Genomic DNA, 25,800 nt, shown 5'->3' with positions numbered 1-25,800 from the left:
ATTCTCATATTTGCCCACATCACTCTACTTGAGACTGACTGCCATTCAAGAAGATTAGCCTCGTATTTTGTGTTGAATACTATGGCTACTCCTTCTTTTCCTTGATTGTTATTGCCTGAATATAACATTTTGTATTTATTGCTCAGAAAGATCTCACCAGTTTTGGTCTTTTTTGTTTCAGTCACCCCTATTATGTCGATCTGGTACTTATCTAATTCCTCAGCTAGCTCCATTTCTTTGCCATTCAGGCTTCTTACGTTGATAGTACCGATCTTTAACTCTGGTGATGTCGAGTTGGGGTTTGTTTTCAGATTTGTTCCAGTAGCTGACTTTTCGCTGTTCGCCCTGGTTCCCTGGCGAAAACAACGGGGGCCTTGTATTACCGGGCGACGCCCCAGCCGGCATGAAATTTTGTCATGTTGTACCATCATTTTTTATTTTGGTTTAACCAGTAAGAATACAATTTGGTCGGCTAAATCCCAAATTGCCAGCCCATCCTCGTTCGTTCAGTATCAAAGTAGATACCCAACAGGGTGCACCACGAGAAGGTGAGGATTGGACATTAGGTCAGAAGCCCTGGTCGGTTCTCCGCATTCCTTTAAAGGCTATGTGGAGGTCTCCTCTCAGTTATACAGCTTTGACCCTTAAGCACCCCTTGTACGACATAATAGTGATGATAATCAAACCGACTCTAACATGGATGAAATAATAGCAGAGTATCATAAGTTATCTTAGAGTTAAATAAACCAGAGGAATGTAAAAATACCTCTAATTTAAGAATCTCAGCCTGTAGAATATGATTCTGTAAATTTAGAACATAATTCAAATAGTTTAAGTGAAATATTTGAAAAGTACAGAAATTAGATTTGTAATTGTATAATGGATTGGAAGATGTAAATTCCGAATTATCTCTAGTATCATATGATTCTGAAACTAGTACCACTTCAGAGATTGTAAGTAATGATCAGCAAGAACCTTATTATTTAAGATCTAGGAATAAGCATTAAAGGTTTTGTTAGATATAGGTTAAATATTTAGAATTAAAAAAAAAATTTCAGAGAAAGATGAAATTGATGTAAAATTAATCATAATTTAAAATTATGAATAATTTTTACAAATTGTTTATGTTAGTACATTATTAGTTTTGGTTTCATAACATGTATTGTCATCACTTGCAATGTACCTGTTATTGATATTATTATTATTGCCAAAATGAATTGTAAAGCATTTGAAACATTGATGTACTTACTGGATTTGGGTAGTTGTGTTACTTTCAGAAATTTTATTGTAGTTTTAAATTATTAAGTGTTGTGTTTTACGAAGACATTCTCATTATGCTAATGGAGACAACATGTCAGCCATTATACATAATTTCTTGCTTGCCACTTTCATAAGTGTGCATGCTCGCCGAGGAGTTTGATGCATGATTGACAGCTGACAGAGAGCGTTCAGTATCGAAGTAACGAAAAAAACAAGAGCTAATGGAAGTTTAAGAATGCAGACTGGAGAAATTTTGTTCTTATGTAGTTTATTTAGTTTTATGTGACATTTGGAAAAATATTAATAGTAGATTCTGAAAAGGAATAGTAAAACTGTGGGTCTTTAAACTGGAGGAGTTGAGACTGTCAACAAGTAATTAGTAAATAAAAGAAGATATTGCAGTCGATGTTCTAAAGGAATGTTTGAGGAAACGCTAATTGGAAAGTTTCATCTGTCTTAAGGACGCTGGATATATTTGTTATTTCTACTGGAAAGGGCGACGGAATTGGCTCAACTTAGATATGTCGTTTTGAAGTAGTAGAAGAAACTTTTTTCTCCAGTACAAAAATTAGTAAATTATGCGTCAAACTGAACTGCAAGAGGTAAGAGTATTTACACTTCAGTGAGTCAGTGAGGAATAATATTGTATACTAGATAAGGGTACATGGAACATGCCAAACCTCAACAAATTTGGATGCATGAAACTGCCCCAAATTTGGGAAACTTTTATCAAAAGAACTTCAGCCCAAAGGCCAAGAACTACCAATATAGCCCGCCAGGGGGCACCATCAGGACTTTAGGAAAACGCTAGCGTCCTAGCCTCAGTCTCATTTGTTGTATTAGTACTTGTGTGCACGTGTCTTTTTAGTAAGTTCCCAAGAAGATGGCAACGTGACGTTCGCCGAAATATCGGAAAGTGTATATTAAAGTTTATTTAATCTATATTTCCAGTATACGCTGTCAATTCCTTAAATATTAGTTATTAGATAAGGGTAGTAAGAACGGATCCCATGGGAAAAGAAGAAGAAGAAATGTTTATATTTTCAGAAAAGGCCCTAACAAAGAAATGACTATGAACATTTTTGTTGTGAAAACAAGGTGCTTAGTCTGGTAGATGTGATTAAGTATATGTTAAACAATCCAGTAATAGAATGAGTCAGAGAATGGGTGATTTTAATATTTTTTGGATAAGAAAATCTCTTTTATTTAAAGTGTATATATTGTTTTAGTTTTATTAAATGTGTATATTTTTTATATTTGGTCTCGAGTCAGTGATTTTCCTGCTTCTAAAAGAAACAGTTAAAAATCATTGCACCAATTGGAATTGAAGCCTTGTGTAAATAATAAGAAACCCTTGGAATATAAAAGAAAAAAATCTTTATAGAGATAATCTCAAAAACAAATGACGATTAACAATCTCTCTTCATCTCTAAAGTAAGGCTGTGGGAGATGCAATCAACACATTGTGGTCTGAATTGCCTAGCAGATAACATTCACAATATGCTGAGAAGGGTCACTAGTGAGGAAGAGATATATGAGTTACATCTCTGTTAGGGTTATTATCTGGTAAGTATGGGAACAATTTGTGTAAGATCATTGGTGGTGGTAGATGTCTTGGCATCTCTGCCTGCTGGAAATCTTCAAAGAAAATGATTACTATCAGTTGGACTGAAAATCAACATTCAGAGAAAAAAAATCTATTTCAGAATGGTTAGGTGCCTTATGTGGTAGGTAGAGGCAATAAATCAATTTCTTATAATGGGTTAGAGAGATTGTTAGATAGCCAAAAAAGAAAAGATTCCAAGCTGGAAACTTTCAGACATGTTATATTAGAGCCAGTATATATGCATAAATGCTATTTTGAGATGAGAAAGATTCATCAAATTCCTTATATATATACCCTCATGTAGAGAGAATACTGTGGATGTACTACATGAAAAGCTTGTTATTACTAACTTGCAATTGACAATTTTCTTCCAGTTTATTTTTATCTGTCAGGACTCCAATATTTTTACATATTTTAGTCTTCTTAAGGTGCATCTAACTGCATCAGTCCATGTAGATTTTTGTTATTCCTCTTGGTTATTTTCTCTCCCCCCCACATCCTTATATCAAACATCTGTTTTCCTAACCTTTTTGTTCCCCCCACCTCCTTCCTGAGATTAGTATGGAACACGCATTCTTGACTTCTGACAATGTCATTTTACTTCCTAATATTATTTTTAAGATTATTCTGCCACTGATATACCATTAGTCGTCGTATGACCAGTTTAAGTATAAACTTTTTTGTTTGTCTTGTTCTTGCTCTGTAGATGAAGTTGATCTGTCCATCTTAGTCTTGGACATCCACATTTTTCCTTTTGATTAATTCCTTTAAGTCGTCATTCCAAGTTCTTAGCCATTTTTTGTTTTTCATTGATTTGTAATCTATGTGACGAGAGGACTGGAATATGTGGATGCTTGGGGTGCATTTGAGGACAGAGAGGAATTGTATGCGAGAGACCACTTACATTTGAATGAGGAAGGACATAGGCATCTGGAGAGATTGCTGTTCTGAACGAGTCAGTGTGTCCCAGGGAGGATGGTAGCAGGGGTGGCCTCTTGTGGGAATGGGTACTTGGGAGAAGTGGGATGACATCAGGTAACACTGAGCCCAGCGGAGTCTAGAGGGGATAATGCTGGGTATAGAAACAATGGCATTTATATGCTTTGTACTAATGCCAGGAGTATCCAGAATAAGGGAAAGGAATAGCATCGGTCTGGCCAAAAATTATTGGGATCACTGAGATGTGGTTGACAGAAGAGGATATAATAACACGAATAGAAGTCACTGGGTACAGCATTTTTTGGCAGGATAGGAAGGGAAAGCATGGTGGTGGAGTACTGCTTATGATAAGTGATGACCTATGTCCTTTAAGAGTGGAAGCTTTGGAAGGCAGTGACACTAATGATTTTGAAAGCATATGGTGGGAGGTAGAGGTGGGCAAGACAGGATATTTAGTGGGATGTTGCTACAGACTCAGAACCACAGAGGGTGGGGACCAGGAGATGTTTAGACAGTTGAGTTTGGCAAGTGCAAGAAGAATGATTGTTATGGGAGATTTTAACTACAGTAGTATAAATTGGGGAGAGGAAGATGCATGTAGCAGTAAGGGAATGGAATTTCTAGAATTCTTGAGGGACAAATGTTTTAGGCAACATGTAATAGAGGGAACAAGAGGTTCAAGAGTTTTGGATTTGGTTATAGCATCAGAAGAGTTGATAATACCTGAGATGACATCTTTCCCACCAGTTGGAGAGAGAGTGACCATATGGTGTTGACTTGGAAAATGAATAGACATGCAGGAGTATCAAAGAGACGGGAACGTATGTGGAATTATAAAGCAGCTGATTATAATAGGCTAAGACTTCAATTTGGGGAAGTTTCATGGAGGGAGGAATTGGAAGGCCTTGATATCATTAGTGCATGGGAAATTGTGAAAGAATATTTGTTAGCAGCAATGGTAAGTTGTATACCACGAGTGAAGAAGAGTACACAATTTGGAGTAAAGTGGATGACAAACGATATTAAGCAGGAATTGCATGCGAAAAAGAGGCTATGGAAGAGACATAAGGAGATAGGTGAAGAGAAGATGCATGAAGAATATAAGACACAGGCCAGAAGAGTGACTAGTATAGTAAGAAAGGCGAAACTGGAATATTAGAGGAGATTGGCCCTAAGATCCAAAGAAAATCCTAGGGAATTTTTTAGCTATGTGGCCAGTAGGAGGAGAAATGACTGTGGAAGAATGATATTGGGGATAAAAATGGGAATAGAGTGACTGATGCAGAGGACATAGTGGAATTGTTCAATGAACACTTTATTTGAGTCAGTTTTAATACTAGAGGGATAGGGCAGGTTCGAGGTCTAGAGGTACAGGAGGAGAGTGTGTTTCAAATACCGAGTACTCTGGATGTCAGTAAAGCTGTGGGACTGGATGGTATTTCACCATGAGTTTTGAGAGAATGTGCTAGGGAACTGACAGTGCCTGCGGGAAAAGTGCCCATGGAATGGAAGGAAGGTAAGATAGTGCCATTGCATAAGGGTGGTAGCAGACTGGAAGTATCTAATTATAGTCCAGTTTGCGTGTCATCAGTAGTTGTTAAGATCTTGGAGAAAGTAGTGAGGGACCGTATACAGCATTGGGCAGATGAGGGTGGTGTTATCTGTGAGAGTCAACATGGATTTGTGAAGGGGTGCTCTTGTTTTAGCAATATGCTAGCCTTTTATAATAAAGTTACAAGAGCATTAGATGAGGGGAAGGGATATACTGCCATTTTCTTAGACTTAGTGAAAGCATTTGACATGGTGCCACATGATAAGCTGATATGTAAGTTGCAGCACATGGGTCTGGATGTCAGATTGGTCAACTGGATTCAGAATTGGCTGTCCGATAGGTATCAGAGAGTTGTGTATGGTGGGACAGTTTCAAGGAGGCAGAGGGTTACAAGTGGGGTCCCACAGGGCTCAGTACTGGGACCTATATTGGTTTAACCTTTATATCAATGGATTGCAAGGGGATATTCAGTTTTTTTTCGGATGATGCGAAGCTGGGAAGGATTATTAGTAATAGTGCAGATGTGGTAGCACTGCAAGAGGATTTGAATAAACTAGATAGATGGGCAAATGAATGGGGGGTGTCGGTTTAATGCAGCAAAATGTAGGGTCTTGAGGTTTGGGAAACATCGATGGGACACTGCATACTCTATGGGAGGAGTTATACTGGAAGAAGTAGGGGAGACAAGAGATCTGGGGTTGATGATTGATAAAAACCTGAAATTTAGGGGATGTATTACAAAGGTGGTGAAGGTAACACAGAGGATTGCTGCAATAATGAGAAGGACACTGACCTACAGAGATAAAAGGGTTATCATTCCGTTGTATAAGTCTCTGATCAGACCACACTTAGACTATTGTTCTCAGATTTGGTCCCCAGGATTTGAAGGTGATAAATTAACTGTGGAAAGGGTACAAAGGCAGATAACAAAGATGGTTTCAGGACTGTACCATGTTAGTTATGAGGATCGACTGAGGGAATGTGGACTGCAGAGTTTGGTGGCTAGAAGAAGGAGAGATGATATGATTTGAGACTTTTAAACTGTTGAGAGATGGTTACAGGGTTGACACTGGGGGAATTCTTTCGCTTGGTTGAACAGCAGGAAGGAATGATGACAAGAGGCCATCCCTGGAAGTTACAAAAAGAAACTGTTTGCAAGAGGGTGAGGAGTGGTTTCTTTTGCATGGAGGGTGGTTGAACTATGGAATGCATTGCCTGATGGAGTGGTGAGAGCGAGAACGGTCAATGAGTTTAAGGAGTGGTATGATAGACTTTGTATTTCTCAGGGGGGAGGGGACCTCCCCTTTGAGTCTTGATACACTTTGTGTTTCTTAGGAAGAACCTCCCGCGATGAGTCTTTTGACTCCATGGAGAACTGAATAATAATAATAATAATAAAAACTTTCTTCTGCTGCTGTTAGTGTGGTTTCCTTTATATTATTCCACTCAGTTTCAATATTGTTTGTGGTTGGCTTTATTTTATCTCTTATTCTGCTTTTTATAAGTTTCTAACACTCTCCTGTTTTAGGAGGTGAATTTTAAACTGTTTATTAGATAGTGATTCTTTATCTTTTTTTTTTCTTTTGAAGTATGTGGTTCTCTTTATGAATTCAAATCTGCTTTCAACTAACATGTGATCACTATCAATTTTGCTCCCTCTGAAAACCCTTGTATCCTTGATATTATTATTTAGTTTGTTGTTAATAATAATGTAATCTATTATTTGATTTAGTTCCTCTTGGTTCCCATGTGTAGTTATGTATATTTTTATGCCTGAAGAAAGTATTGCTGATTTTTAGATTGTTAAATATGCAATTGTTCCGTAATAAAATTCCATTGTATTGATTACTGATTCTCCCTCTGATCCAGTGCATCCTGTTATTGGTTTACTTCTCACTCTAGCGTTGAAATCTCCCATTAAGATCATTGCTTCATTTTTATTTGTTTCATCAATGAATACATTCCTGAAGTTTTCCATAAAAATTCTTCTGTCTCTTCCTCTTTTCTATCCACTGGTGCATAAATTCTGATAATATTGAATATGTGATTCCTAATTTTCATTCTGATTTTGATTATTCTGTCTGATACCATTGATACCGATGTCTGATAGCTTTGGGGGAAAGAAGCAAGAGGAACAAACAAGAAAAAAAGAAAGAAGAGTAGGGAACGGTCCACAGATAATATACAGATATATATTACATTAAGTAAGGCATGGTCCGGCATCAGGTTCCTCGGGTTCGCCACTCCCGTACTCACTAAAATGGAGATCCTAAGGCTTCCAAACTTGCTTTCTGGGAGGAAAAGCAGACTCCTACTACATGGGATGAAAGAAAATAGTGAAATAGGAAAGATTCACCCCCCTAGCCCTCGATTACTCTAATTACATTGGGGGGGGGGAGAAGCAAGAGGTACAAACAAGAAAGAAAGAAGGTAGGGACCAGTCTACAGATAATATACAGAAAACCTCACTTAACATGATTAATTAATCCATCAATTAATGTGCTCTAAGTGAAATCGTGCTAAGCAAATACAGTAAACAATAGGAATAATTATAATTTATCCATCAGTTAGTGTAAATTTGGATCCTCTAATATAAGCTATATTAGAGGATAAAATCATCAAAGTTAATTAAAAATTGATTGCTTAAATTTTTATTTAATGTCTAAACATTTGATCAAGCTACTTTTTTATAAAAAAAAGTAAGTAAAGATGTTTAAATCGTGCTCGGCTTTTTCATCTTGTCATTCAATTTTTGATAGCTGGTGATCGCTTTATCAAGATTTCGGCAGACTTCGAAGCTTCATTTCATATCAGGATCAGCCTCGAACAAAATTTCCTTAGCATACTCAATGTTGATTGCAAACTAGCTCGAGTTCTTTGGCAGTTTGCTTCTTAGTAGTAACATTCTCTTCTTGTTTGCACTCCTTATCGTCTTCTTCATATGCCCACTGTTCTTCTTTATTGATATTGAAGGAGATCATTCTCACTTAACTGTTCTGAATGGGAATTGAGCAAGTTTCTCACATCTTCATTATCCAGTTCATTAAATCCAAGTTCTTTTCAAATTGTGCTGATTTCTTCAATAATGTTAGGTCTTGGATTTTGCCCACAATAAACTAACATAGGCTTGAGTTTAAAGTTGCTTTCTGCATTGCCTCCTAATAAAAGCATAAGATAATCTTTAGATACTTTGTATCCTGTTTTTGCTAAGAAAGTTTTTGTTGGCATACACTTCCAAAAGAGAGAAATTTCGTCGACGTTGAATATTTGCTGATCGTCATAATCACCCTCCTGAATTATCCTTTGCAATTCTTCAGGAAACTTGGCCACAGAATCTATATCAGCACCAGCAGATTCTTCAGTTATTATTACATTATGCAGTCCAGTTCAATTTTTAAAATGGTCAAACCATCCTGTACTCACAGTAAAGCTTTCACATTCCCCTTGAAATTTGGTCTCTTTCAATGAGGTAAAAATACTGAGAGCTTTTTGTCTGAATATTCCCTGTACTAAGAGGTACTCTTTTTTTGGTTATAATCCTCAATCTAGAATGATAGAAGATGCTCAATCTCGATCATTAAATGGCTTCCATTTCAGGTGAATGCATGCGTAAAGAAGCGGTAGCAATTTTTTCTTGTTCTTTGTATTCTTTGCTCTTATTTAATATAGTCAACTGTAGACTCACTGTATTCCAGTTCTCACACAATCATTGTATTACTAGCACTACTTTAATGTCTCTTAATGATTTTCAGCTTTTTCACTCGCTGCAGATTGGCAACAAAAAATTTCGCATAACATAAAATTTCACATATCACATAAACAGAATCGTATTAACTGATTAATCACTCGCTTAAAGCAGGATATAGTATCATTTCACTCAATCATGCTAACTGATTATCACGTATATCAAATTTGTGTTGAGCAAGGTTTTCCTGTACAGATGTATATTACCATGAAGTAAGGCATGGTCCAGCATCAGGTTCCTTGGGTTTGCTACTCCCATACTCACTAAAGTGAGCCCTTGAGGAGATATACCCAGTGGTGTATCTATAAGGGGCTCACGCAAGCTCTTTGTTAAATTTTTCTCAAATTTGAGAGTCCCTTGTTCTTGTTGTTTAATAATCTTGTAGAACTAGAAAATACCGCCGTGGAATGTATACATGTTACTTTAAATTCATATGGATTTTCTGATAACTATATAAAAAATCATTTCATTGCATTTTGTTCTGATGGAGCTAGTGTAATGTTAGGAAGCAAATCAGGTGTTGCAATCAAACTTCTACAAAAATTTCCCAACATTGTGATTCGGCATTGTGCTCATCGTTTACACTTAGCATTAGACGATTCGATAAAAAACATTAAAGAAATAAATCATTTTGAAATATTTATGGATAATTTATATGCTTTTCAGTGGATGTGGCGTTTGCACACCACCGCGCTTGGCCGCACGAAGGAAGGCTTGGTTTCGAGTCTAGTCGGCGACTAGAGGAAATTTTTCTAAGCCTTTTTTCGACCGGTTCCCGAGTTAGTCGATCTCTGGCACGGGCAAGCAGGTTTTTCCTCCCGGAAACTCGGGTTTTTCGTCCTGTAAACTCAAGAAAATCGACCGTAGAACCCACATTATTTCAGACATTAAAAAAAATATATTGTGTTAGGGTTAGGGACCACGAGATGGCGGCACATTTGAGCCATCTCTCTTCACTGCGTACCGCTTAATTAGTGATAGCCTTGGGCCATCTGTCTCTGATTGGGTACCAGTGGAGATTGAACTGCCCACTCAGTCTCCAAAAGTTAGATAGGGCTAAATGGCCTCGCCTACTCCCGTATATGGGAATAAAAAGGCGTTAGCTGATTTTTTTATATTTTTTTATATGCTTTTTATCATCAATCACCAAAAAATCAACGAGAATTAAATACGATTGCAAAAGACCTTAGTATCGAAATTTTAAAGATTGACTGTGTGTTTGGACCACGATGGGCAGCTTACACTTTACGAACGGCTCTTGCTTTGTGGAGAAATCCCCCCCCCCACAGCTTTATGCAAGCATTTTGCATCAAACGATAAATATAAGGGCTTTTTAAACCGATTTCTCAATTTGGAATTTTTAAAAGATCTAGCATTAATGATTGATATCCTACAGGAATTATATCTGTCAGAAGCTCTACAAAGTCGCAGTATAAGTATTATAAGGGCTAGATTAGGCTTTTTTTTTTTTTTTTTTTTTTTTTTCTCAATGATGTGAGTTCTTTGTTAAAATTTCCATAGCTCACCACTGGATATACCATTTGTTCACTCCCTTAATCTTTCTTTTAAAACTCTCATATCTCTTGACTCCTGCTTTTTTTTGATCAGTTTTTAATCAGCTGTTATTTCTAATCCAGCTCTCAGATGCATAAGTTAAAATTATTTTTAACACTGTCTTGTGTACAGCACTGCTTTAGTATTCTGACTAATTTTTCTGTTATTCTAAATTCAGGACACAGCTGATGGTTTCAGTGCTCCTACCCATTTTCAGTTATTCTCTTTTTATTGCTGATTTTCATGCTAAATTTATTATGTTTCGTTGAGGAATCCTGCAGACTTGTACTGCAGGATTCCTCAACTTATGTTGTACTTGATATCACTTTCCTTCATAATATTAATTGTCATATGATGACACAATGAGGCCAATATTGGCAGTTATTACACCATCATATGAAACCAATGTATAGTAATCTTACATTTATCTGACCTTCAAAACAACAGTCCTTCAATTAATCATCCTTAATATATCAATTAACTTTTGGTACAGCACCATGTAATTGTACCTTCAATTACCAGAATGGCCACTTGCCTTCCTGCTGTGGTTGGATAAACAGTTGATTACTATAAAGCTATTGATTGTTATAATGTAAAAAAATTACATAGTGTACATTCTCTGGCAGATTTGCCTGCATGCAGGATGGGAAACCCAAGTTACAAAACCTACTGCTACCTCTGTATGAGATTGGCTAACTCACCCTTCACTTGTAAAAAAGTCCAAATAAAAATTCCTCCTGTCATAACAGGATCAAATTCAGATCTTTTCCATTTGAAGAGGGGCAATGTGCTTTCATATTGTGATCTATGAATGATGAAATTACAGTGAAATTAGTATGCACCCTTGTCTCATCTGATTTTATATTAAATCATCTTCCTTGCCTCCTCCAAACCAACTATATACTGCTCGATATAATTTCTGTTTACATTATACAATTGTAGCATTTCGTACAGCTTTTCTCTTAATGTTTTGTCACATGCCTTTTCATAGGTATTGTGAGAGTTCTACTCCAATCATCTGTAATTGTACTGTCTGGCAAGGTCTCAAAGTCTTTCAAAATAATTACTCCAGATATATAGAGTATCTTCAGTTTTCATGTTTCCTTTATATCTGATTCCTTTTACAGTGCTCATTCATCCATTTAGATGATTTCTTAATAACCTTCAGAATATTTTGCTACCTTCTTGATATTTATCTTCTGTATTATTATTACCAAAGTCTTTCCTTGATTTTTGTTTAGCTTTTTTTCATACATTGTTTTACTATCCCTGTATTCTCACAGAGCATGTTCTGACTTATTTACTGGGAACTTCAAGTTAACTTAAAGGAAGAGCTGAATTTTTTTGCACTTAATAAATAAGATGTAATACTTTCTAAAAGCTTTTACATTCAACAAGGGTTTATGCTAATACATCTTCCTGAAGTATCATTAACATTAATGGAGTGATTGGTTGAAAATCTTTGTATATATTTTATACTGTTCACTTTATTGAAGATATATTATTATTTTTTATGTTCTGGTTTGATTTCATTTAATTTTTTCAGATATAACCCTGAAATTGAATCGATTTAAAATACTGCGCCATTCAGATCAGTACTTGACGTTTGCATGTACCACTATATAAGTGAATGTCTAGCAATAAATATATTTCTCTGTATGACATTCTAAACAACAGGAATAATCCCTATACATATCTTCATGAAAGGGTGTTTTTATGAGATAGTATAGGGCCGTAGAAGGATAGCTGCAGTGAATTTTCTAACATAATTCGACTTAACTGATATCTACTTTTCATCATATGAAGATTAAAAAAAAAAATACTCTTGCCTATTTTGTATTTTGGTAAGAAAATATTGATTTCAATAAATGTTGTTAAATATATTTCTTCAGTATGTTATTGTTTACATTTAAAGGTGGGCTGCCATTAAGTTCCATGGTTGCTGGATTTTGGATTTCTTAAGCTGAATACTGATGCTTTTGGTAGGCATTCCAAAATTAAATTTACTTTGTATGTGTTAAAAATTTGTTTAAAATTTTTAATGGTAAATACAGAAAAATGAAGAATAACGGCAATCATTAAATCAGTAAATGGCTTCTAATAGTCATTTAATAGTTCGTCTTATAATTCTTGTAATGCTTATTGGCCATTTTTAAGTCATACTCACCATTCTTTCAAACAAAATTAAAGAAAACTAAAAATGAGTTAGTATGTTGTTCTGTCACACTGAATTTAAAAGGATTTCAAGCAGAGTATTGTAATGGGAAATTTCTCATCGTTGTAAACAAGCAGTGGATTGTTAGCTGTGTTATACTTCCTGGTAAGCAAAATTTCTTTGTAGACTGATGTGTTAATTTGCATTTTCATAGAATCTAATGCAGTGAGTGCAGTGACATTTGATTCATGTTGAGAGTAATTGACTGATTGATTATAATAATCAAATGTTATTTTAGAGGTACCTGTGGTATAGTTTAATTATTAAAAGAACACATAAGACCACAGTAATAACTTTTAATTAATAAAGGTACTCATTCTCCTCCATAGATGCAGGTTCAAATATGAATTCCTTTTTAAAGAAAGTTGTGAAGCTATTTTACACCGACCGAATTTAAATCGAAATGATTGTCTCTCTCTCTCTCTCTCTTGAAGATCTTGGCGACTTTTATTTTATGTAATCAATCAATAAAAAAAAAAAAATTATCTTAAAGATTAATTATTATTTTCTATCATTTCCTAGCACGCAGCAACAATTGTATTTTAATAGTACACCGAAGATGTACTATTAGTTTTAGTATGAAATATCTGTACCTTTATTAATTAAAAGTTATTACTGTGGTCTTACGTGTTCTTTTAATAATCAAATGTTTGAATGGGGTTTTGATTTTTGGATAATTGGTAAACATCAAATAATGGACAACAGAATGATTGTCTTTTGTATATTACTGTAAATGTCTTTTAACTCACTGTATCTGGCAATTTATTGTACAACTTCATTCTTACCATTCACAAACCTGAATAATGTAATTCTAAAGCAAAATAATTGAAAGATGATTGATTATCCTCAGATATCAAATATCATTTCATATGTCTTTTGATAGCAATTGCGATATAAACTTGCTTTAAAAGCATTTAAAAGGGTTGCTAAATGGTCAAAGCCGAAAAACTGGGAGAAGACCTCCACATCACCTTTAAGGAATGCAGAGAACCTACTGCCGTTTCTGAACTAACCTTGAATCCTCACTTTCATGTGGTGTGCCCTGTTAGTAGGTATCTGCTAGGTACTAAATGAACAAGGATGTGTTGGCAGTTTCTGAACTAGCCAACCAAATTATATTTTTTATTGGCTTAAACTGCTAATGTATATTATTCTAAAACCTGATGAGATTTCATGCTGGCTATGGCATTGTCTTGTTAAACAATTCTTCCCCCCCCCTAATTGTTTTTGTCAGGGAACCAGGGAGTCAGTTACTGGAACAAATTCCAGCTCAACATCCACAAGAAAAAGAATAAACCCATCAGGAGAATTGAAGATAGGAACCATCAATATGAGTAGTATTAATGGGAAGGAAATCGAGCTTGTAGAAGAACTGGAAAAGTACAACATGGACATATTATATTTAATAAAACTTATTAAATAATAAGTATATGGTGCTATATATTTGGCCAATAATGATCAAGGAAAAGGAGGAGTAGCAATAGCTTTCAACAATAAACATGAAGATAAGCTTCTTGATTGGAAGGCAGTTTTGAGTAATTTGGGCAAACTTCAAAATGGGGAAAATAGACAATGAAATTTATTTGTACCTATGGTTCCACAGAAGGTTCTTCTAAGCAGTGGAAATAAAGAAAATGGAAAAAGAAAAAAAGTGGTACTTGTTGGAGTTCTAAAGAACAGAGTAGGAAGTGAATCCCATCATACATATAGAAATGTTTTGGAAAATTTGGAGAAAAGGGTAAGTACCCACAGGATTTCTGCTCAGGATACAGACTAGTCATTACTAACACTATGTTCTAACATAGATGTGCACAAGTTCATGTGGAGAGAAGATGCAAGAAATAGGAAAAGCCTCATTGATTGTTGGTGGTGATAGTGATATCTTCATGCTGGTTCAGGATAAAAGAGTGTACAGAGGATTTGAAATCGGAAATGACCATCAATTAGTTTTAAGTAGGATTAAACTGAACATCATATTGAAAAGTACAGTGATTCCCTCCCCCCCAATCCATGGATTTGCTTTTTCATGATTTCAGTTATCTGTTGTCAACCCCAGTCTGAAAATATTAAATGAGAAATTCCAGAAATAAACAATTCATATGTTTTAAATTGCGCTCCATTCTGAGTAGTGTGATAATCTTGCGCTGTCCATCTTATCAGATCGACTGTTGCAGTATTTCAGTGCTTGTGTTCGTGTTTACTTAATAATGGCCAAAAGTGCAAGAGTAGTGATGCTGGCAGTTTGGATATGCCAACGAGAAGCTATAAAGTGTTTCCTTTAAGTGAAAAGGTGAAAGTTCTTGACTTCACAAGATTCCATTCACATAACTTTTATTACAGTATATTGTTATAATTGTTCTATTTTATTATTAGTTATTGTTGTTAATCTCTTACTATGCCTAATTTATAAATTAAACTTTATCATACAACTTCACAGCTTTTTCTACTAGAAACTTTCTACTTACAGCTATTTCTATCAATGATATTGGACCAAAAATGCTCAAATATGGAGCCATAAAAGTTTTGCAGTGACTGCATTGCATAATTCAGAGGTCTGGTTAGAAGGTCAAATTCCAGATGATTGAGTTGAACTCTCATAGTTCCAATCTGTCAGAAAGGGAATAAAGCTGAATGGGAGTGTTCTAATAAGTCTTCCAGGTAAGATTTTTGCAAGCATCTAAAAAAGAGGATGAGAACAATTGTAGAAGAGGATCTGGTAGAAGTACAAGCTGGATTCAGGCCAAATACAGGTTATTACAATCAGATTTTCACTTTATGACAAATGGTTTAGAAATCATGGGAATATGACAAGGATCTGTACAAAGGTTTTGTAGATCTGATTTTGTAAATAAGATTCTTAGGGAAAAGTTTTTCAAAATACGACAGTTATATAGAGTAAAAAGACCATTATACATGAAATAGATAGTCTATATTTAAGCTGTAAGTCAGTAGTTAGAATAGAAAGGAATACAAGAAAATGGTTTGATGTAAAATCAGGTGTGAGACAAGGATGAACATCATCTCCACTCTTATTTGTCTCTTTTTGGGTCACTTTATGAAAGAAAGTGGCATTAAACCTGATATTAGAATTGGAGGTATTAAACTTAGCTCTTTGCTTTATTCAGATGATGTGTACTCTTAAACACATCCAGTGTAAGTCCAGAACTTTTTAACTAAATTAAATAATCACTATAACAAATGTCGCATGAATATCAGCAATAAAAAGACCAAAAATATGAAAATAGGCAGGAACATAGAAAACTTCAGCTGCATAATTAGGCACAGTTTTTAGTGAAGTATGGCAATTTAAATTTGGAAATGGACAACAGAATATGCAAAGCTGATGTATTGGGGAGCCTGTTAAATAAATAAATTTTTATGGAATAAGAGAGAAATTGGATAAAAACCCTAAACTTAGCAGAGTATATGACAGTGTTCAAACCAGTTTTAAGTTATGGATCTGGGAGTTGGGTAAGAAATAAATCACTTGATCTGAGACCACCAATATGGGAGAGTTCTTAGAAAAATTAGGGACCTGGACAGATTGCATCAGTAGCAGAATCATATTAAAGAAACTTGATGCTGTTTGCTTTCAAGAATGTGTAAACAGTGCTAATCTAAGGTGGTATGATCACTTAAATAGAATCGAGGAGGAAAGGTTAGCCAAACAGGTGTTTGATGCCAAGATGGAAGGAAAAAGTTCCAGCAGAAGACCAGTGTTGGATTGATACAGTTAGAAGTGTCTTAGAAGAACGAAATGTTGGAGTGCTAACAAGTAATAGATTGATTTGGAGAAAAGTTGTTGATAGGAGATTATTAATATAATCTTAATAATGTAGTGCTGTCATAATAGCCTGAACGCCTCTTAAGGGTATATATATCGGATGTTGATGATAATTATTAGGTATGATTATTTTTATTAATTTATTCATATGTGGTTCTCCCCCATCCCTTTTGGGGGGGGGTATGGTTGAGCCTCCTAATAAGGGATTAGATATATGTATTTTGTATATGGGGTGCTTAAAGGTCAAAGTTGTATAACTCAGAGGAGACCTCCACATAGCCTTTAAAGGAATACGGAGAACCGACCAGGGCTTCTGACCTAATGTCCAATTCTCACCTTCTCGTGGTGCACCCTGTTGGGTATCTACTTGGATACTGAACGAACAAGGATGGGCTGGCAATTTGGGATTTAGCCGACCAAATTGTATTCTTATTGGTTAAACCAAAATAAATAAATGATGGTACGACATGAAAAAATTTCATGCCGGCTGGGGCGTCGCCCGGTTAAACAAGGCCCCCGTTGTTTTCGCCAGGGAACCAGGGCGAACAGCAAAAAGTCAGCTACTGGAACAAATCTGAAAACAAACCCCAACTCAACATCACCAGAGTTAAAGATCGGTACTATCAACGTAAGAAGCCTGAATGGCAAAAAAATGGAGCTAGCTGAGGAATTAGATAAGTACCAGATCAACATAATAGGGGTGACTGAAACAAAAAAGACAAAAACTGGTGAGATCTTTCTGAGCAATAAATACAAAATGTTATATTCAGGCAATGACAATCAAGGAAAAGAAGGAGTAGCCATAGTATTCAACACAGAATACGAGGCTAATCTTCTTGAATGACAGTCAGTCTCAAGTAGAGTAATGTGGGCAAATATGAGAATCGGGAACTGGACAATGAGACTTATTTGTGCCTATGGTCCCACAGAAGGTTCTACTAAAGTAGAAGTGGAAGAATTTTTTGAGGCTTTAGAAAAAGCAACTGACACAATGAAAAATGAAAAGTTGATCCTTGTTGGGTATCTAAATAGCAAGTAGAAAATGATTGTGAGACATACAAAAATATTTTGGGAAAATTTGGAGAAAAGAGCAAAGCTAATCATAATGGCAAATCAAAAATCAAAATCAAATCAAAAATGTCCTGAGCAGAAATCTGTTGGATTTCTGCTCAGGACATGGACTGGTTATTACTAACACCATGTTCCAACATAAAAATGTGCCCAAATTCACATGGAGAGAAAAGGCAAAGAAGAAGAAAAGTCTCATTCACTATGTTATTGTTGATAGTGATGTTTTCTCCCTGGTGCAGGACACCAGAGTGTACAGAGGATTTGAAATTGGAAGTGATCACTATTTAGTCTTGAGCAGGATAAAATTGAATTTCATATTGAAAAGAATAACATGTAAGAAAGTTTTAAAGCGAATAAAAGTTGAGCAGCTCTCAAATGTGAACTGTAGACTAAAATACGCAAAGATTATTGAAGAAAAAATGAAAGAGTTTGAGAACAGGAATCAAACCTTGGAGATTCAGTGGCAAACTCTGAAAAAAACATTGATTGATTCTGCCAGAGAGGCATGTGGTGAGGTTGTCTGCAAGGATAAAAAAAATCAGAACTCCCTGGTGGACACAGGAAGTTAAAGGGGCAGTGAAGGAAAAGAAAAAAGCATATCAAAAGTTCCTGTCAAATAAGTCAGCTTGTGCTCTTAGAGAATATAGAGACAAATGCAAGAATGCTAAACACTATGTAAAACTAGCTAAACAAAAGGCAAGAATATAGAAAATAAATATCAAGAAGGTGGCAAAATATTCTGGAGGTTGTTGAAGAAGCTTAAGAAAGGAGGAAAGAGTGTTGTAAAAGGAGTTAGAGATGATAAAGGTGACGTAAAAACGATAGAAAAAGATATCCTTGAAGTATGGAGTAATTACTTTGAAAAACTGCTAAATGAAACAAGCAGTGATGACAGTATAGTGGTAAAAAACACTGATCCATACTTGAAGTAGAAAAAGCAATCAAAGGCTTGAAATGTGGAAAGACAGCAGGAGTAGATGATATTCGACCAGAAATGCTGAAGTATGGTGGTATAAAAGTCTTACAGTGGCTGCACTGCATAGTTCAGAAAGCCTGGACAGAGGGACAAATTCCTGATGATTGGAGTAGAGCTCTAATAGTACCTATATATATATAAAAAGGGAAATAAAACTGAGTGTGAGAATTACAGAGGTATTTCCCTACTGAGTGTTCCTGGCAAGATTATGCAAGTATACTTGAGAAACGGTTGAGAAGAATTGTAGAAGAAAAGCTTGGTGAAGAACTAGCTGGATTCAGGCCAAATAGAGGCTGTCAGGATTAGATCTTCACTTTACGACAAATAGTCGAGAAAGCATGGGAATATAACAAAGATCTGTATTTAAGTTTTGTCGATTTGGAAAAGGCATATGACAAGGTACCAAGAGAGAAGCTATTCAATACACTGCAGTTATATGGTATCAATGGGGCATTATATCAAGCAATACTTAGTCTTTATTTGAGTTGTAAGTCAGCAGGTAGAATTGAAAGAATTTAAATCTGGTGTGAGACAAGGATGTACATTATCCCCTCTGTTATTCATTATCTATGTGGATCACATTATGAAGGAAAGTGGTATTAAACAGGATATCAAAATTGGAGATGTTAATGTCAGCTCTTTGCTTTATGCGGATGATGTTATACTTCTAAATAAATCTGCTACAAGTCTGCAAGATTCTCTGACTAAATTGAATAACTGTTGTAATAGATATGGTATGAAGGTCAGCAATAAAAAGACAAAGACAATGAAAATAGGCAGAATCATTGAAAATGTCAACTGTGTTGTGAATGGAGAACCTGTGGAACAAGTAAAATATTTCAGTTACTTAGGCACGATTTTTACTGAAGATGGTAAATTAAATATAGAAATAGAGAACAGAATCAACAAAGCTGGTATGGTAGGAAGTCAATTGAATAAATTCGTATGGAATAAGAGAGAAATTAGTCGGAACACTAAATTAGCTGTATACAAGACAGTGTTCAAACCAGTTTTAACTTATGGATCTGAGAGCTGGGTGAGAAGTAAAACACTTCACCAAAGACTAGAGACTGCAGATATGAGAGTCCTGAGAAAGATTATAGGTGTGAACAGATGGCATCAATAGAAATATCATATTAAAAACGAGGATATTAGGAAAGAACTTGACACATTGTCAGCATCCAGGAATGCGTTAGCAGAGCTAATCTCAGGTGGTATGGTCACTTAAATAGAATGGGCGAGGAAAGATTTGCAAAACAAGTGTTCTCTGACAGGTTGGCAGCAAAACGACCCAGAGGAAGACCAAGATATAGGTGAATTGATACGGTACAAAGTGCCTTAGACGATAGAAATATAAGATCTGATAATGTTGGAGTCTTGACAAGTAACAGACTGATTTGGAGGAAAATTGTAGATAGGAAGTTAGTAATGATGTAATTTTTTTTCATGTAACACTATCATATCCTGTACACCCCTTGAGGGTACATGGCAGGAATTTGATGATGATGATGTATATGTATTTTATGACTGTAAATCCATATGTTCACGGAACTAGTTTGCATGTTCTGAAGGACAAAAAACCCGAATTTCCAGGTGAAAATAAAACCGTCTGCCTCCATATGAGACCATCTTACTGACCTTCAGTTGAAAGAGACCAGATAAAGGATCCTCATGTTATAGACTGGAATCGAACCCAAGTCTTTCCGGCCAAAGGGATTTGTCTATACTGACTGAGCTACTGAAGCTCTATTAGGTATGATATGGACTAATCATACTATGTTCCCACAGTGTTGAGTAGAAGAAAAATTTATCCCATTGAAAACAAATCTATTAAAATGTTAGAAACCAAAATGTATGTTTTAGTTTCTAAAACATACAGTTACAGAGGATACACAAATTTGTTTGTGTATCCTCTCTCCTACCAAGATCAGATCATGCCAGTAGGTATGGATGTGTTGTCCTGAAGTGGCTTGAAAAAAAAAAATTCACGTTTGGTCTTTGTAGCAGGGTTTACAGACCAGCTAAAAATGAATAAAGCTATATATATATATATATATATATATATATAGACAGTAATAAAATAGGAAAGAAAAGATCCTTGCCTAACTCAAGGCACTAATATGCTATATGTTTACAACCTTTCATGTGTTGGAATCACCATGAAAAAATTATTTGTAAATGTTTGCTGGTACACGTCTCATATATTCAAAGAAATCTGCTTATAAGAAGGAAAATTAAGTAAGCATTTTTGCAACATATAAGCAGATTTCTTGGTTGGATATATGAGACGTGTACCAGCAAACATTATGCGGATGATATAACATCTAACACATAAGAACATCTAGCATATAACCTCTCACACATGAGAGGTCATCAGACCTATAACACAAACGGTGATGAATCTATTAACAAATTTCTTGAAAAGCTGAGGATTGTATTTGTTGAGAAAATCTGTATGGGCAAGACTGTTTCGAAGAATGAAAGGTAAATGAAAGGAAGAAAAAGATGACAAGTTTTGATATATTTGTAGTTGGGCTGTTTATGAATGTTGACCAGTGACTGCTCTAGTTTTTAGATTTGAGGAAACTGAAGGAATAATAGTGGCCTGTTCAAATTGAGAAACGTTTATGAATTGAAACTACATTGCCTCTTGAACGTGAGTTTGAACTTCATGGATCCACTTATGCAAATTTTTTTCAATAAATATGTTGGAAATTTGAAAAATGAAAAACCTTTAATGAAAATGTAATTTGAAAAACTTGCAGATGAACCGCATAGCCTAGAAATATCGAAAAAAAAAATAAGAAAGAGTTAAGTATGTCATGAATTCATGAAATATATTGTAGATACTAGTCTATTTTATCATTTATTTCCATAAAATATGCATAGATCTATTATAAAAAGTTAAGATTTATCAAAACTTATGCACAGAAACACCCACAGGCCATACATGATGGCATTCGAGAGAAATGTAAACAAACACAAACATGCAGTATTAAATCATCATTGCATAAAATTAACTGTTATTAATTAATTATATGTCAAATTTTGTTGGGAAAAATTGGTCCACCATTGCCAAGAACAGAGAAAGGTGGAAATAACTGGAGGAGGCCTTCATCCAGCAGTGGACAGAAAAATGGCTGAAAAGAAGAAGAATTAATTTGTTACATTTATTTAATTAATTAGAATAAAATAATTTTATAATGATTCATTCATTATGTATAGTCTAGGCCAGCGTTTCTCAACCTTTCTAAAGCCAAGGACCAGTAAAATGCTGAAAGCAATTCTATGGACCACTAAGTTACAGAGGTATAGCTGGGGGGAGGGGGGAAGTCTGCCCTGGGCGGCATTTTTTTGGCGTTTAAGAAATCTTGCCTCTATAAAACAGCAACTGACTGATGAAATAGACTTTGACAATGTCATTGACGATTTTGTGAACAGAAAAGCAAAAAAATTACATTTTAGAATGTTGGAATTAAAGTTTTACTTCAAAAATAAACATAGTGTTTTTAATTTATTTCCCTATACGTCATTTTGACTTTTCGTAATTTTTTTAAAAACCTAAGTAGGAATTACTAACATTTTGGGAAAAACTGTGCCATTTATAACATAATAAATCTAAAAGCATGTTTTGAATACATATGGAAACATAATTAATTAAATTGGAAGTTAACGATTAACCTCCCTTACCCCAACCGGCCACGACATCTATAGACGTCGAGATAAATCTGGATACGAAGCTCTAAAACCCATTGAATAACATGGATGAGAAGTGCAATTTGGTGTCACTATTTCATCCACATTGGCTGGTAGGGAGGTTAAAAGTGTATCATCATTGAACAAAGTTTTAATTTTTATTAACAAATAAATAATATGATCTAATTATGTTACTACTTACTCTTAATGAGATGGTTGAGCTTCTCAGCCCTTGCAGAGTTGCTGGATATTTGGCTCAATATTGGTCAAATTCAATCGGAGATTGGCACACACACACGAAGACAATTTCTGTATTTTGTTTTTATTTGAAGGAGCGATGAAAATCCTTTCTCACAAAGATAGGTTACAGAGAAATGCATGATGATTTTCAATGCTCCTTCAGATAATTTGGATCTCGCCTTCAGAAATTCACTTCTCACTGAAGGTGAGATCCAAAATCAAGCCAAACCAAGATCACGGAATTGCATTTTAAGTCCACTGTCACTTGAAAGCTCAATTAACTGTTCTTTTTTCGATAACGAAAGGTCATTCTCGTGACTGCAAGCCTGAAATGGATCATGAACCCACAGAAATTTCTTATAAAAGTTATTCGGAAAATATGTTTCAAAATTCTGTTTCAGATTTTTGAGGTGGTCACAAACCCTTTCCAGAAACTCAAAATCAACAAAAATATCATATTCCACTAAAAAGGATTCCAATGTTGGAAAAGGTGCAAATTGTTTATCTTTTATATAATTAATCCATAAAACCATTTTTTTCTTTAATGCCTTTATTTTGTTGTAGGCATCAAGAACAGTTAAAGAATTTCCCTGTAGTGAAAGATTTAGTTCATTTAATTTTGAAAAAATGTCTGAAAGATAGGATAGTGTTGATAACCATGCTTCGTCAACAAGGAGTGATGCAAAATCAGAATTAAGTTAATTTACAAATAATAAAACTTCGTGCTTTAATTGAAATAACCTTGTTAGTACTTTATCCCTGGAAAGCCTGCGAATTTCAGAATGAAGCAAAAGCAAAATGAAGCAAAATACACTGCCCATTTCATCGCAGAGTACTGAAAATAACCTGTTATTTAACGGTCGAGCTTTAATAAAATTAACTAGCTTTACAGCGTTGTATTGCACAGTTTTAAATTCTGGTGGCATTCCTTTGGAAGCTAATGCTTCCCTATGTGTGAAACAATGTACCCAATTCATATCCTGAGCTACTTCCTTGACCAACCCCACTATGCCTGCCTGTAAGGGTGTGAGCTCCATCCGAACAGAAGCCTATACATTTTTCCCGCTGGATCCCTTTGTGTATTATGTAATTATTGAGAGTGTGAAATATTTCTTCTCCAGTTGTTTGGGATGGTAAAATTCTACAAAACAGAATATCATCACGAATGTTGTTATCATGCGCATATCTTACATAACATATTAACTGCACATCACTTGTCACATCAGTAGTCTTGTCTATTTGTAACGCATAATAAGGATTCTTCTTAACTCTTTTGATTAACTGAGATTCTACGTCACCTGCCATATCATTAATTCTGCAACCGACAGTGTCATTTAAAAGTGGAATCAAATCAACATCTTTTATAGCTGGAAGTAGCAAATTTTCCCCAATAGAATGAGGTTTCCCTGTTTTTGCTATGTTCAAACTTAAGAGATAGGATGTTACCAGTACCTTGCTATTAGTGGAACCCATGGCCGAAACTATATCTTTCCCATGATTTAATGTCCCTAAGCGTTGCTGAAAAAATTCAATTGGCTTATTTTTCACATCACAATGTTTAGTTTCTAAATGTCATCGGAATTTTGCAGGTTTCATGCACTCGTTCGACAACACTTCATAACACAAAACACATTGAGGTTTCTGTTCATTTTCATTTCCACACCAAGTAAACCCGAATTCCAAATATGAACTGTTATATTTCCTGCTGTATTTTTTCTTTGAACTGCTTGTTTCTTCTTCTTTAATAGTATCAGATTTACTCACCGTTACAACACTTGTATCACAATTAGGGTTAGCATCACCTGTTTCATTTGCCCTTCTTTTCAAAGTCCTAGTTCTAAGCCACTTTTCCATTATTAAAAAATGTTTCCAAAAAATATATAAATATATAATACTGGGGTTAACTCAGGACACACTTTTTCCAAGTATCACTTAGCATTTCTCAAGATATACTGAGACTTGGTTGAAGGAGGGAAACCTTCAATAATAAAAATCAATAAACAACAAGCCATTGGTTGAAATGGGGATAACACATGTTCACTTCAAATCTGACAAAACAGCAAGGGAAGGCAAAGCAATAAAACTATATTATTGTTCACTTCATCCCTCTTTTATTATTGTCATTCTGCCGCTAAATTTGTAGCAGCAGAAGGACGAATAATATAAAGGGTGAAGTGAACAACAATATAGTTTTATTGCTTCTGCCTTTGAACATTCTGACGATATATATATATATATATATATATATTTTTTTTTTTTTTCAAAATTCATTTTTACTCGGTTGGAATATTATAAAATAAGGTTTAATGACTATTTCTCTCGGTAATAGTCATTAAACCTTTATATATATATATATATTAAGTCTCCATTTGATTTCAATAATTTTTACTTACTCTTCAATTTTAATTTATTTAGATAATTAAAAATATATATTTATTTAATTAATTTAAGTCTGCCTGTGGACCACAGGTTGAGAAACACTGGTCTAGGCTACTGTTAACCAGTTGTATCGATTACACTAGGCTACCATAAAGCAATCGTACTGCTGCTTCTTCGTTATCAATGCATTAATCATTATACCTGTAAATCAATGTGAATTTCTTTTTCACATTGTCTTTTCATTTTTGATGTCTAGTGTTAGTAATATGTATAGCATGTACAGTGTTTTGTATCACATAAGACAGTATTCATGTAGGTACTAACAGTCATATGATTCATCTTGTAAACAGAAGATGTAAACTTACGGAATCGATAAATACAGTACAGTACTGTAAATGTATTTTCACTTCCTTATGATTTTCTTTAATAACATTTTCTTTTCTCTAGCTTACTTTATTGTAAGAACACATATAAAAAATCTGTTAATCGACTTTATGTTAGTAGTTAAGTTTTTGGGGAGTCAAAAGTTATACACAGATTTTTGAACAGCATGGGATCGGCGTCCCTAACCCCTGCATTGTTCAAGGGTCAATTGTACTTAAAAACAGGAACCAAACATCTGAGAAAACGACCGGAGCTGTGAGAGCTACCTACAGAGTGGCCCATAAGACATGAAGGAGTTTAAACATTGAATAACTTTTTATTTATTAATTATTTTTATATTTTATTATTTATTTATTTATTTTTTGCTATAACGAAATACAGGATTTTTTTTTAAATCAG

General features: G+C 34.9%; 1 protein-coding gene across 3 annotated transcripts in view; it reads left to right on the top strand.

Moving 5' to 3' along the window:
- The window catches only part of Scm (Polycomb protein Scm), a 557,832-nt gene that overhangs the window by 31,041 nt on the left and 500,991 nt on the right, over positions 1 to 25,800 (top strand). For all 3 annotated transcript variants that reach the window (XM_090396959.1, XM_090396960.1, XM_090396958.1), the window contains one exon: positions 12,572 to 12,638. The gene's annotated coding sequence lies outside the window, so the exon portion shown is untranslated. The remainder of the gene's footprint in view (positions 1 to 12,571; positions 12,639 to 25,800) is intronic.

This window comes from Typopeltis vanoorti, chromosome 8 (genome assembly GCF_054136105.1).
Source record: "Typopeltis vanoorti isolate ZY-2024b chromosome 8, IOZ_Tvanoo_1.0, whole genome shotgun sequence".
Taxonomy (NCBI): domain Eukaryota; kingdom Metazoa; phylum Arthropoda; class Arachnida; order Uropygi; family Thelyphonidae; genus Typopeltis; species Typopeltis vanoorti.
The sequence above is the reverse complement of the archived record's forward strand: the minus strand, read 5'-3'. Positions and strand labels throughout refer to the sequence as shown.